Source organism: Molothrus ater, chromosome 6 (assembly GCF_012460135.2).
Source record: "Molothrus ater isolate BHLD 08-10-18 breed brown headed cowbird chromosome 6, BPBGC_Mater_1.1, whole genome shotgun sequence".
Taxonomy (NCBI): Eukaryota; Metazoa; Chordata; class Aves; order Passeriformes; family Icteridae; genus Molothrus; species Molothrus ater.
Window position 1 is genome coordinate 60,545,843 of NC_050483.2, and position 15,368 is coordinate 60,561,210.

Below are 15,368 nucleotides of genomic sequence, written 5' to 3' on the forward strand. Positions count from 1 at the left end.
GGAGGGTGAAAGTGTCAGCTACCCCAAGGGTGAGGGATGTGACAAATTGAGGGAGCTGAGGTGGGGTTTCATCCAGAAAGGAGCAGTGAGAAGCTGGCCATGAAGAGGAAAGGAGAAACAAAATGGGAGGCTCCAAAACTCAGAATTTCTCATGAGTTTGGGTGGGGATGTTTGTAAGGCAGATGAAGGAAAAAAGAACAAATCACAGGAGAAAAATCTACCCCTATCAACACATTTTTTTTGCACTGCTACAGCATCACAGGTGCCAAGGGAGAGCCCTGGGGTGCAGAGCAGCTCTGGGAGGTGCTGGTGTCGCCCTCTGGGTGGGCAGCACAAGGCTCTGCACAGCCCCAGGCCTGCAGTTCCACAGGAAAACCTGGAAAAGCAGCGGAGAGCTGGTCCTGGGGAGCACCAGAGGAGGCAACAGATGGTGAACCTTGGGATGTGATAAATACTGCAGGAGAGCCTGGGCCTGCCTGTGCAGACGTCTCCCCACGGGCTGGGAGCAGGGATGAGGGGGGCAGTGGCCACCACCATGGCCATGGCACAGAGATGGAGATGCTGGGACACCAGGATGAGCTCCTGGCAGAGCCCAGCCTGGGACAGCTGCTTCTGTTGGTGATGGGGCTCCAAGGAACACAAAAAATTTGGGAATGAGGTTGGGATGTGCTGGTCTGTAGCTGTCCCAAGAGAAAAGGGAGAGCAGCAGCCGCTGGTTCCCAGCTGCTGGCAGGACACAGACTCTTATGGAATCATGGAATTCTTGAGGTTGGGAAAGAATTTGGAGATTGTTGAGTCCAACCATCCCCCAGCAGTGCCAAGGTCACCCCTGCCCCCTGTCCCCAGGTGCCACATCCACATGGCTTTTAAATCCCTCCAGGGATGGGAACTCCACCCCTGCCCTGGGCAGCTGTGCCAGGGCTGGACAAACCTTTTCCATGAAGAAATTGTTCCCAATATCCAATCTGTTCCAGATTGCAAGGCAAGATGTTTTCAATTACTATCTGTATGGTAGATTATCTTTTGTCAAGTGGGCAGTTTGCCTTATCTCTCTCTTTGAGTGACCACATTCACTCCTCCCTTGGGAGGGGACACATCTGCTGATAACAGCCATGGAATGTCCCTGCATGGCTGATAAGAACTACAGCATCCCATTGGGAGATGTGAGCCCAGAGGGAGGAGCCAAGCATTCCTGCCTGGATATAATCTGGAGATTCTGGAACACCAGCACAGCTTCTGCACTGGATTGCCCAGAGGAGCAGCAGCTGCCTCTCCTTCCCCTGGATCTGCAGAGGAAGACTCCGCCCTTCTCCAGGATCCCTGCTCCAGCAGAGCCACCCCTGGCACTGCAGGAGGGCTGAGCCACAATTCCAATGGGACTGCTGCCAGCACCCTGACCCACAGGGTGTCAGGCTGGGCTCTGACTCTGGCACTGTTGTTCTCGTGTACTGCATTGTTTATTTTATCCTTTGATTTTTTTCCTTTCCCTATTAAAGAATTGTTATTTCTTGCTCCCATCTTTTCACCTGAGAGCCCCCTTAATTTAAAATTTACAGCAATTGGGAGGGATGGAGAAAATTTACATTCTCCATTTCAGGGGAGGCTCCTGCTTTCCTTAGCAGACTCCTGTCTTTCCAAACCAAGACACAATCTCAACCTTCCCCGGTGTAGCTTAAGAGGTTTTCCTCTTGTCCTGTCCCTGATCCCTGGGAGCAGAGCCTGACCTTGCTCCTCCCTCCTGTCAAGGAGCTGTGGAGAGTGAAAAGGTCCCCCCTGAGCCTCCTTTTCTCCAGACTAAACAACCCCAAGGGCTTTGAGCAGCCCAAGGGGACCTTGAGTAGCATCACCTGGAGGAGAATTCATGGATGTTGTTCCAGCAGCAAGCTCTGCTCTCATCTCCTTCCCAAATGCTCCCAGCACCTGCTCTGAGGGGCTGGGAAACATTTTGGGTTCTCCTGAGGGGTTTTCTGAGGAGCAGGATCACAGATCCAGGTCTGCACTGGGGATGCTCATCCTGAACAAACACAGAAGAGGCACCAAGCAAGAGGCACATTTGTGCCAAAGCCTGGGAAAAGCCCTGGAAATCAGGGAACACGGATGTTTGGGTTCCAGCACCATCTGGACAAGAGCTCCCCAGTGCAGGAGGGAGTGCAGGGAAGCCAAGCCATGGAGGGAGGCTGGAGCTGCCCACTGTGCCAAGCTGCTGCCAAGGATTCCGGGCCAGGAGGGATTTCCTCCCTGCTGGAGCCAAGTGATCCTGATCTCCCATTGACAAATGGGGCTGCATCCAAGAGACAAAGGGAATGAGCTGTCAGCAGCCAGGCTCTGGGGCTCCACACGGCTTGTTCCAACAGAACAAGCCCCTTTCCAGTGGGAATGCAATGGCAGGTGTGGAATTTGGGGGGGATCAAGGCCCAGCTGGGAAAATCCCTGCTGTGACATCCACGAGGTCTCTTAATCCACACCTACAGGCAGGACCCCTGTGGGAAAAGGTCCTGATGAGATAAGAGATAGAATTTGACAAAATCTGCTGGTTCATCATGGACTCAATGGTCTTAAAGGTCTTTTCCAGTCTTAATGATTCCATGATTCTCCATGTTCTTTCCAAAATAAGGAAATTTCCAAGTGTGATCGCTTTGGTCCAATGAATTAAATGAATAAATTTTAAAATAAAGCAATTCAGCACTAGTCTGGTTTAATATATTAGCACTGACAGTGCTAATGACAAATGTGATTATTCCAAAGCTCCTACATATATCAGGGAAGTGAAACTGCAGAAATTGGCAACCCTTGGGCATTCTTCTTTTCCACCTGCCATTAAATCAATTTAAAGCTCCCATCTCAATCTATCAGAATTAATTATGTGTTTTCAGGCAGCAATTACTGGAAGAAGTCCTTCATTTTGGGATTGTTCCATCTCCAGGGCCCAGAGCAGGAGGGGGATGCAGGGATCAGGGTATTGGGGGGTGGATTTTGCATCACTCTGGGGTTATTTTTGCTTTGGAGAGTCTGAAGGTGCTCCTGGACTCTGCCCAGAACAGGGATCTGAGCTTCTCTCATCCACAGCAGGAACAGACCAGAATATTTCAGTTGGAAGGGGCCTGTCACAATTATCAAATCCAACAGCTTGATCACCTCAGGGCTGACCAAAAGTTAATTATTGAAGGAATTTGTGCCTCTTAAGCATCCCTGGAAATGTTCCAGGCCACACTGGATGGGGCTTGGAGACACCTGGTCTCATGGAAGGTGGAATGGGATGGTTTTAAAGGTCCAAACCACTCTGTGATTCCATGGAACACTGACAGGCTCGTTAAGGAGCTCTCTGGGCAGCTCCTTCTCCCTACACACACAGCTCCTGCAGAAGTGGAGTCATTCCTGCCCAGAAAAAATCCATTCCTGGTGCACTTCCAACTCGTGTCATGTGCTTTGGGGTTTTTGTTGGTTTTTTGAGTTTTTTTCCTCCTGCCTTTTTTTTTTTTTTAAACAACCAAGTTTGGAAAGTCACAGGAAATAAAAACAAGAAATTGCTGACAAGTGTCCCACTGTAATTGAGTGAGAACACAGAGCTCAGCTCTACAGATTCCCAGAAATACAGTCCAGATGTGGCTCTCCACAGTGGCTCAGCCAAACCACAACCCCTGAAATGACATCCCTGGGACTGGGAAACTTCCTCAGTGCCCCTTCCACTGGTGCCCAAAACACACCCAGACAGAGATTTGGGAAAACACAGAGCTGGCAGCAGAGCCTGGAGGGGCCCTGGCAGTCCTCAGTGCTGAGGGTCTGCAGCAGGAATCATGGAATGGTTTGGGTTGGAAGGGATCTTAAAAATCCCCTCATTCCACCCCTGCCATGGCAGGGACACCTCCCACTGTCCCAGGCTGCTCCAAGCTCCATCCAGCCTGGCCTGGGACATTTCCAAGGATCCAGGGGCAGCCACAGCTCCTCTGAGCATCTGTGCCATGGCCTCCCCAACCTCCCAGGGCAGAATTCCTTGCAGAATTCATGGCAGAGGGATATGTTTGGTGGCCCAGCACTGGTGCTTTGCCTCCCAGCCCCACAAAAAATGGGGAGGGGGACATTGTCCCCTGCCCTCTGCACCTTCCCAGGGGACATCACAGCCCTGTGCTGCTACTGGGGCTCATCTCAGCAGGATTTACCTGAAATGTGAACTCTGCTCTTCCCAGAAGGATGGGAGAGGTGTGCACTGACCCATTTAAGTGACTTTTTCAGCTGTTAGAAACCCAGGAGTGTGGTGTCAGGGCAGGCAGAGCAGAGCTGTGCTACTGGGGACATCCCTCCATGCAGGGTGATGGGGTTTGCTTCCAAATTAAATAATGGAAAAGCATCCACTGGTCTTAAGAAGTTTTTCTCCCAAAGTGGTTCACTGAGCATGGCAAGGAGAAGGGAAAATCCCACTACACCCCATAAAGGATGAGAGAAATGCCTTGAGCCTCTCCATCACCAGAGCCACTCCAGATCCACCATGGGGATCAGGGATGTGCAAAGGAATGTTTGCAGAAAACACACAGGTCTGGCAAGGCTGGGCAGACCCTGCTGGTTGTGGCATTCACATTCTCTGGAAAAATCCCTTCACCCAAGATTTTTCTCCTGGGAAGCTGAGAAGCCTCAAGGAAAAGGAAAACAATTCTTATCTGATTTGCTTCTCCTGTGTTGTGCTCACTCACATATTAAATCTGTTTGAAGATTGTTTACCCACAGGTGATTGTTTCATTGGATCCTGCTGGGAGTTGTTTTGACTCATTGGCCAATCAATGCCAAGCTGTGTCGAGGCTTTGGAAAGAGTCAGGAGTTTTCATTATTATCTTTTATCTTTTTATTAGTAGTGGTAGTCACGAGTTTTCATTATTATCTTTTATCTTTTTCATTATTATCTTTTATCTTTTTCATTATTATCTTTTTTTATTATCTTTTTAGCATTGAGTAAGCGTCTTTTCTGTATTCTTTAATATAGTATTCTTTAATATAATATAGTATTATAAAGTAGTAAATTAGCCTTCTAAGAACATGGAGTCAGATTCATCATTCCTGCCTTCGTCAAGGCACTTCCCTGCAAATACAATAGTTGGTGAAAGGACCATCTGTCCCCAAATTGGGATTTGTACCAACCTGATGGTGTTGGCAGAGCCAGCCCAGCTGCACTGCTGGGCCATCTGCTCTGCAGCAGAGGGAACAGAGAGAATTTATCCCCCTTAACCTCAGGGTTATGTTCTCTGTGTTCAACATCAGAGAGGAAAACAAAGGCTGTGATTTGAGGAGGCTGAACCCACGTCCCCAGCTCCACACGGAGCCCAGGGCAGAGCACGGCCTGGCTGCTGGGGCTGCAGGCCCTGAGGGGTCACTGCAGCCCCTCCATGCCACTGCCACCCTCCTGAAGGGGGTCAGACACTCTGGGTGGGCCTCTGGGTGCCACTGAAAACTTTAATTTGGGGTATTTTAGTGTAAATAACCCAACACTGTCCCGGTGTCCCAGCTGCGGCCTGTGCCACCCTCGGCACGGGCGATGGATGGAGAGCTCGGCCTGGTGGGAAAGGAGAACCTTGCACAGGAGCTCCTTGCAGGAGCATCAGGGGGTAGGATGGTCAGGATGGATGGAGACGAGAGATCTCTGAAGCTAAGTCATAGAACTTGCAGTTTATTGCAAAAAGAGTGAGTGCAAAGGCCCTGCTTGGAGCTGCCAGCCACAGCCCAGAGCAGGCCTGAGGGAAGAGAGGGGTAAAGAAGATGAGAGAGAGAGAGAGAGAGGATGAGAGGATAGAGAGTAAGAAGATAAGAGGGTAAGAAGGTAAGAGAGCAAAGTTCCCATTACAATACAATAAATCTTCTTCTGTGTTGAATATTCTAATTCTCACTAACCAACCTGGTACAATATACAAATCCTATAGCATTTACATACAGCCTATAAGTATCATTACGTTACCACACTGTGTTACATTTCAAACCCTAAAAACTCCTCTTTAGACCCCTTCTGCTAAGCTAATAAAGTCTGCTCTGACCCTTAAAACTGTCTGCAAGAAAAAGTATTGTTTCATCAAAAAGAAATTACCTTCAGCCAGCCACACCATTGTTTTCCAGTTGTTCAGTAACTAAAATACCTCTAAGCTTGCTTTCATTTCAATCTCGCTTATAGTTTCCATATTCTCAAAATCTTTTGCCAAGCAATCATATTTATAAAGCTTTCCTGTTTCATCTTCCCCAACACTCCTAACCAAGAGCTGCTGTCAGGATAAAACTTTCTGGCATGGAAAAGCTGGAAAGAGCCTCACTGGAGCAGGTATTGACCCTGCTGTGTCCCTTCCCCATCCCCACCCCAGTGCACCCATCCTCCCTAATTGTAAATTAAAGGCAACTCTGACAAAGGGGAGAGAATGATGAGGAGGACTCCATGGATATCAGAAGGCTAATCAATTACTTTATTATACTATCCTATGTATATTTCATCTAAACTGAATCTGCCAAGCACTCAACTCTGCACACGCTGCCCAGAACCTCGTGAGTGTCACTCTCAGTCCTGACACACACACACACACACACACCTGGCCCTGAAAGGCCTAGGAAAGAAAACATCCTCACTTTGGATAAACAATCTCCATATTGCATTCTACTTTGGCACAACACAGGCACAGCAAGAGATAAGAACGATGTTCTCCCTTTCTCTGAGGTTCAGAGAAAGTGAATCTCAGAAATCCTTGGGAAGAATTGTGCCTTGCTTTTCTCTGTGAAGAGAAATGCGGCAACAGTCCCTCATGGCTGTGCTTGGTGCCTGCTCCCACCCCAGGCTGGAGCTGTCCCCTCCCTTCCCCAGCTGTGTCCTGGGGGAGGGACAGTCCCAGGAGCTGCCCCGGCCATGGAGAGGCAATGTCATGTCTTAGGTTAGAAATGGGGGTGTGTATTCCGTTTCCCATCTGTTAGAGGTGGGCAATAGGACACGAGATGAACGACACACACTCTGAAACCTCCAGGGTAAAACAGAAGGGAAGTTTATTTCCTGACCTCGATACATATAGAATTCCAAAAGTGACCCTGGATTGGAGGATGAAATTGCCACTTCTCCAATGACACTGGTCAAACCAACAGTCCATCAAATTTCTCCTCCTCCAGAAAAGAATGTAAATTATTTTTTATTATTTGTTATTTACATAAAAGTGTGTGAGAAACTCCATTACAAAAATGTAAACATCAGAAGGCTTAGAAAAACTTAGAAGAACAGGGCAAAAGGCAATTATCCTCTGTTCATTGGGGCAGTTTTTTCTTTATCTCTCCCACAGCCAATCCTCCTTCCAGGATATCTCTGCTGTCCATGGCCACTGAGTGTCCCTGCAGGGCTGATCCAATCCCATCATCCCATGGGGAGATGCTGCGCCCAGGGGAGGAGCCAAGCATTCCTACCTGGATCCAATCTGAGCTTTGGGACAGCACAGCAGCCTTTGCCCAGTGCATTGCCAGAGGAGCAGCTTCTGCTGCCCTGCATGGCCAGAGGGAGCCCAGGCCCATCTCCAGCAGCCCTGGAGCTGCAGAGGAAAACTCCCCCCTTGTGCAGGATCCCTGCTCCAGCAGAGCCACAGCTGGCACTGCAGGAGGGCTGAGCCCCCATGGGATGGGGCTGTGCCACCCCCTGACACACAGAGGACAGGGCATGCTCTGGCTCTGGCACTGTTGTTTTGTATTACTGCATATTTTTTTTCTTCCCTAGTAAAGAACTGTTATTCCTACTCCCATATCTTTGCCTGAGAGCCCCTTAATTTCAAAATTATAACAATTCAGAGGGAGGGGGGTTTGCATTTTCCATTTCAAGGGAGGCTCCTGCCTTCCTTAGCAGGCACCTGGCTTTTCAAACCAAGACACATCAAAAATGATCCTCTGCAGATGATGTGATCCACTCCTCTCCCCCTGCCCTGGCAGGTACTGGGATGCCTGTTTGATTCCCAGTTTCCCTGACCTGTTTCTCCTGGAAGACCCACAGCTCTCAGCTAAGTAGCAGTTCCCAAATGAAGGGTGAGGTCTGTGAGTGGAACCCCCCCCTCTCAGAGCCAAACCCCTTCCCCTGCAGTGCTGCACACCAATCCCAGGGGCTCCTTTCACGCTCTTCACTCAGGGAAAACCTGCTGCCACCATTATTCCCATTCTCCTCACTGAAAGACTTAACTCCCTGTACAGCAGAGAAGATTTATTCCCTATATTCCTTGGGAGAGATTATCTCCAGCTGCTGTTATTCCTTTATCAATAATTCACCGTGCAGCCACACTCCGGCTCATTCCCGACTGCACGAGCAGCCAGGAGCAATCCCAGCTCCTCGGATATTGCTGATGCTCTCAGCAAAGCACAACACCACAAATGAGTCACATCCTCTGGAATCTTCTCCTTGCAGCCTCCCGTGGAGGGGAGCAGTGTTGTGTTTGCAGGAATTAATGATGAATCTGACTCCATGTTCTCAGAAGCCTAATTTACTATTTTATTATATTACATTAAAGGATACTAAACTATACTATACTAAAGAATACAGAAAGGACACTTACTAAATGCTAAAAAGATAATAATGAAAACTCATGACTCTTTCCAGAGTCTGACACAGCTTGGCACTGATTGGCCAATAAGTCAAAACAATTCACATGAAACCAATGAAACAATCACCTGTGGGTAAACAATCTCCAAACACAGTGCACATGAGCAAAACACAGGAGAAGCAAATGAGATAAGAATTTGTTTTCCTTCTTCTCTGAGGCTTCTCAGCTTCCCAGGAGCAAAATCCTGGGCGAGGGGATTTTTCCAGAAAATGTGGCCGTGACAGAGCAGCTCCATGGAAGGGCTGCAAGCCCATGGAGTTGAAATAAATAAATAAAGGGGAGAAAATTAAACTCTATATTTCAGTCTTAGAGGAGGAGCTCATAAAAAGGGACTCTTCATCTGGCAAATCCAATACAATGAGGTGATTAAAGGAGAAAAGCAGACAAGGAACTGTCTGTGAATACAGAGCACACGCTGAAGCCTTGATCAGGACTCCCCTGTTAGAAGGACAAGCTGGTTGCCATTCCCATTTATCTCCCACAGGATAACAGCAGTGGTGCACAGAGCTCAGGGTTAGAGCAGCACCATTTCATCGGATTCCTCTCTCCCACACCATGCACGGCACAAATGCCTCATTTCCCACTGGAGAGACGAGCACGGGGATCGTCAGGATACAACCTCAGCACCAGCACCCTCCCATGGCTGCTCAAACTGCACCATCAGGGAGATTTACAGCCCTGAGGATGCACAAGTGTCATCTGTGACTAAATCAGGGCCGGGCTGGGAGAGGAAAGCTGATCTCCCCGTTTGCAGTTGGCACTGGGAAGTTCCACAGCTCGGATGTCCGAGACATCTGTGCAGTCATTAATGAACCTTTCATCATCCAGGCTGCCTCTGCTCTGGAGCATCCTGTCAGGGAGCCAAGCCAAGCAGCACTTGAGTGCTCTTTGATCCAGCCAGGTGGATCTTTCTCCCAGGGATTTATTGGCACATGGAGGAAATGCCTCCCATTGCTCTCTTTACCTGCCTGTTTCAATGGATTGCATTGCAAATCGCAGGATTCCAGGGGGGCTTGAGTTGGGAGGGACCTTAAATCCCACCCCATTCCATGGGCAGGGACATCTCCCACCATCCCATGCTGCTTCAATCCCATCCAACCTGGCCTTGGACACTTCCAGGGATCCAGGGGCAGCCACAGCTGCTCTGGGCACCCTGTGCCAGGGCCTGCCCACCCTGCCAGCCAGGAATTCCCGATTCCCAATATCCCATCCACCCCTGTCCTCTGGCAGTGGGAAGTCATTCCCTGTGTCCCATGACTCTGTGGGACAGCAGGATGCTTTGAGCAAGGCAGAGGACAAATGGTAGGAATTCGGAAGTTTGGAGAAGCACACGTGGGTAAAGCTGAAGAAACAAAGCCCAAAAATTTGGATTTCATCTCTCCTAGAGGGGGCTACAAGAGACCTGGAGAGGGACTTTGGAGTGACAGGACAAGGGGGAATGTCCTTAAACCAAAGGAAGATGGATTTAACTGGATGATGGGAAGAAATTAATAAGAAATCAAAGTGCCCAGCAGGGAGTTGGCTCCAGCATCTTATCTTGAGCCTCTGTTTATGGTTGGGCTCGGAAAGGGTGGGACAGGCAAATCCAGCAGGAGATGCTGCAGTAGCCAGTGCACTGACAGTGGCTCCAAGCTCATGGATAAAGCTAAAGACAGTGTGACCAATGGGATGAATCAATCAGAGCTGTGCAGCTTCAGGAGAAGAGAAAAAAGGAAAATAAAAATCAAGGCTTAGAGCTTTTAGCTCCTAGGCTGAGAGGAAAGGCAGATCTGGGTGTCCTAATTTAAAAATGAGTCCAGGAAGGGCCATGGAGCTGCTCCAAGGGCTGGAGCCAGGCTGGGAGAGCTGGGAATGCTCCCCTGGAGAGGAGAAGGCTCCAGGGAGAGCTCAGAGCCCCTGGCAGGGCCTGAAGGGGCTCCAGGAGAGCTGGAGAGGGACTGGGGACAAGGGATGGAGGGACAGGAGCCAGGGAATGGCTCCCAGTGCCCGAGGGCAGGGATGGATGGGAGATTGGGAATTCCCAGCTGGGAGGGTGGTGAGGGCACCAAGCTCATGGTGCTTTCAGCATTTTGGGACAGCTGAGCTTTCCTGGGGGCTGTGAGGGGGGACAGCAGCCCTGCCACACTCCAGGCTGGAGGAAGGCTGCAGGAAGATTCTCTTGGATTTCTCTACTCTGGCAAGCAGTGTGTGAGGGAAGGACAGAGCAGGGGCAGCCCCTGGGGCTGTGCCAGGGCTGCTCCCTGGGTGGAATTGTGCCAGGTTTTCCTGAGGGCTCTTGGCAGAGGATGGAGCCTGCACGTTGTGAGTGCTGCAGCACTCCATGCCCAGTGCTGCTGGGGGCTGATTCCAGCCCAAAGCTTTGGGAATTCTTTGCCTCTGGGCCTCTCCCACCTCCTCCTGCCCCTCCTGCATGCAAGGGCCACAGGGATGCAGCTCTGTGGATGCTGGGCACAGGTATAGAGTTCACCAGTGACATTTGGATGGATGCCAGCACCTCCAAAATGTGCCTTCCAAAATCAAAATGAAATTTAAAAAAAAAATTTAAATCACTCAGTTCAATCAACTAAACACATATAAACCCCTGAGCTGATGCCACTTCAAAACAGCAACCACCTCTCCTAAGCACAGCTCTCACCCCAGGGAGGGAGAAGTGCCAGAAATCACCTCAAAATTGCAGTCGATCCTCAGTGGAAGGAATTCAGCTGCTCTGCTGATAAGCAGCCACATACATCTCTGAGCTGGAGAGGTAGATCATTAAGGGGAAATGTTTAGAGAAATTAAATCCTTTTTTGCTGCTTCTTATGCTAATAGGGAAAAGCAAGCTGATTTGCAGGAGGACAACATTTAGCAAAATCAAATTCATCAACGTCCCCATCTGTTCCCGTTCTCGTGCTTTGTCAAAAATCAGCTTTCCTTCAACCAACACCCGCGTCACTTGGAGCCAATTCTGGGCAGATTTGTAAATAAACCACTTCTGCAAAGCCAGCCAGGCAAAAAAAACATCCAGTGGAAAGGCCTGATAAACAGAAATACATGTTGGGATTGAAGGGATTGAGGAGATGGCCAAGAAACTAAAGGGACAGGGAATGATGAATCAGCCCAGCTGGGAAAATAACCCAGAGGCCATTGGAGGGTTAATGATACCAGAAATGGGAAATCTCCAAAATAGGATCCTGCATCTCTGCCTCAGCTGCGGTTGCTGATCCTGGATGAAGCAGGACCTGGAAACAGCTCCATGCTGGAGCTGCTCTGCATGCAGGGATCACCAAGCTCCTCCTGCAGCTCGTGGGGGTCTGGAAAGATCTCCTAAAAATGTCACAGAATCACAGAAGAGGAGCACAGAGTGTCCTGAGCTGGAAGGAACCCACAGGGGTCACCAAGTCCAGCTCCATGTGCTCCTGTGTGGTGGGAAGCAGCACTGAACTGGTTTGTGGCTTTGTTCTGCCCATTCCCAGTTACTGGAGCCAGCAGACAATCAACACAGGTAATTTATGGCAAAGAGACTGTGGAGAAAGTCTTACCTCAAAACTCAGCAATGAGGGATTTCACAGAGTCATAGAACTTTTGGGATTGGAAGGGACCTTAAAGAACACCCAGTCCCACCCCTGCCATGGGCAGGACACCTTCCACTGTCCCAGGCTGCTCCAAACCCCATCCAGCCTGGCTTGGGCACTGCCAGGGATCCAGGGGCAGCCACAGCTTCTCTGGACACCCTGTGCCAGGGCCTGCCCACCCTCACAGCCAGGAACTCCTTCCCAATATTCCACATCTACCCTTTTCCAGCTTAAAGTCATCCTCCCTTGTCCTGTCCCTCCATGCCTTGTCCCAAGTCTCTCTCCAGCTCTCCTGGGGCCCCTTTAGGCACTGGAAAGGTTTTAAAGTCTCCCTGGATCCTTCCCTTCTCCAGGTGTTCTCTTGGTGTTCATCTGAACACCAAACTTAAGCACCAAGGCTGCCTTCCCTTATCCTCCTTCCAGGGCAGGATTGTTCCCCGTGCTCCCCCATTCCATCCATTTTCAGCAGTCCCAGGTCCAAGGTGGGCACATCCCCACGGGTCACACCTGCCACGTGGCACAGGCCAGGTGGCACCAGGTCGTTGTGGCCCCCCAGGACGTGCAGGGGCAGAGCCCAGCCTTGCTGGCAGCTCCAGGGACCCCGCTGGGACACGCACGCCAGGCGTGGGCACTGCCGCGTTTGGCTCCCAGCGCCGCAGCAAACAGAGGGGAAAAAATCCCTGACGTGCTGCCCTGAGGAGAAAACTGGTTTGTTATGTTCATTCACAGGGCAGAAAATCCAGAGAGCTGCAGCTGCAGCACAGGCAGAGCCCCAGGGCAGCACTGCTCAGCACCTGCCCATTCCAGAGCCTTTCTTCCCCTCTGAGCACCGCACAGAATTCCAACAAGAAGCATACACAGAGCGGCCCAGCTCTCCCTGGAGCAGCCAAAATGCTGCTCCTGCCCTGGAATTCTCTCATCTGCCCCACAGAGCCAGCAGCAGCAGCCTGCTGCCTTCCCAGGCTCCCTTCTCTGCTGGCTCCCTCCTCCTGGTCCAGCACTCAGTGGGGAAAGTCAGGAGGAGCAGGACAGAGCTGGGCAAGGGAAATCCCAACAGGTTTTGAGGATGCACCTGTGGATGACCTGCCATGGAAGACAGCATGTCCTGGGCAGCTTCCATGGAATCATGGAATTGTTGAGGTTGGAAAAGCCCTCTAAGACCATCAAGTCCAAGTGTTTCCTCAGCACTGCCAAGGCCACCACTGTCCCATGTCCCCAAGTGCCACATCCACATGGATTTTAAATCCCTCTAGGGATGGGGACTCCACCACCTCCCTGGGAAGTTCCAATGCTTGACCATCCTTTCCATGAGGAAATTCTTCCTCATATCCAACCTGAACCTCCCCTGCCAGGACCTGAGGCCGTTTCCTCTCACCCTGTCCCTGTCCCTGGGAGCAGAGCCTGAATCCCACCTGGCTGCCCCCTCCTGTCAGGGCATTGTGGAGACCATAAAATCTCTCCTCAGCTTCCCAGCGTCTCAATGTTCACTGCCAGGCCTGGAAATCCAAGTGATGGTCTCAATCTCCACAAAACAAATCCATCTGTGGGAAGCCCAGTGCAGGAGTTGGAGATTTGTGCTGTCATTACCTCAGCCAAACCCCATCCTGCTGCCAGGTGCCTTCCCTCTGCACTTCCTCTGGCTCAGCCTTAATTATTCATTTCCTGACGTCCTTTCATTCAGAAAGGTCTCACCAAAACTCTCTCTCCATAAAAAAGAAAGCTCTCTCCATAAAAACCTGCTTTCTTCCATTTGTTTGGTCCACCCCACTGTGGGCATCCACAGGGTCAGGTGACACAGCTGAAAATATTTACCTTCCTGCTTTTACCACCCTCTTTTAAGCCATAAATTAACTTCAGGCGTCTCTGAAGAAGTGAAAATTCCTTCAGGGAAGCACAGCAATCCAAGCAATCCTTCTGTAGCATCTCCACGTTGCCACCACGTGGTCGGATGGTTCCTTTCTCTTCCTCTTCTGGCCTCACCTCTTCCACAACTCTGGAGTAAAGTTGGAGCAGCTCTTTAGGAAATGTGCTCCAAAACTCTTTTTAAAATACTTCTCAAAAATAAAAATCTATTTAAGCACACCCAGGCTGGAGCATTATTAGCGTGAGGAGCATTAACTATTAGTCCTAATTATCCTAAACTCCTAATTATCCTAAACAGAAGCAGAGAGTGATGTCCCGGAGCTCCTCCCGAGGCAGGAGGAGGGAGCCCCACCTGCACATTCCCCACCCTGCCCTGCAGCCAGATCCAGCCCCAATTTCACCCGGCTCCACCCGGCTTCTCCCTTTCCTGGGCGTGCAGGAGGCAAATAAGGCATCTTCAGCGGCCACAGGAGGGATTTCAATCGGGAAATCTTACAAAAACCCCGATTTTAAAGGTTTCTGCCCCGCGTTTGTGCCGAGGGGCTGCGCTGGCCGCCTCTCCCTCCCTGCGAGGTCTCACTGCACCACCCCATGGTGGATGGAGTTTCAGTCCTGGCTGCGGAATTCCAGCGGAGCATCCCAACAAAACAACTCTTCCCCCGGGGCCAGGGTTCGGTGTTGGCTCTCCTGATCGAGAAAACAGGAGGAGAACTCCAGGGAAAGCTCAGATCCCAGGCAGAGGGGCTTTGGCTGCAGCATCGCTGCTCACGGGGATGGATCGGGAAAGGGGATGGATCGGGAAGGGGATGGATCGGGAAGGGGATGGATTGGGAAGGGGATGGATTGGGAAAGGGGATGGATCGGGAAGGGGATGGATTGGGAAAGGGGATGGATCGGGGAAGGGATGGATCGGGAAGGGGAGGGATCAGGAAGGGGATTCAGAAATGTGGGGGACGCTTGTCATAGCGGCCCCGTCCCGTTTGTGTCTGTATATAAACTACCGGCACACAGGAAAGGGATGGATCGGGAAAGGGATGGGTTGGGAAAAGGATCGGGAAGGGGACGGATCGGGAAAGGGAACGGGAAGGGGATAGATCAGGAAAGAGATGAATTGGGAAAGGGATCGATCAGGAAGGGGATGGATCGGGAAAGGGATCGGGAAAGGGGATGGATTGGGGAAGGGATGGATCAGGAAGGGAATCAGGAAAGGGATGGATTGAGAAGGGGATGGATCAGGCAGGGGATGGATCAGAAAGGGATCGGGAAAGGGATCAGGAAAGGGATGGATTGGGGAAGGGATGGATCAGGAAAGGGAACAGGAAAGGGATGGATCAGGGAAGGGATGGATCAGGCAAGGGATGGATCAGGT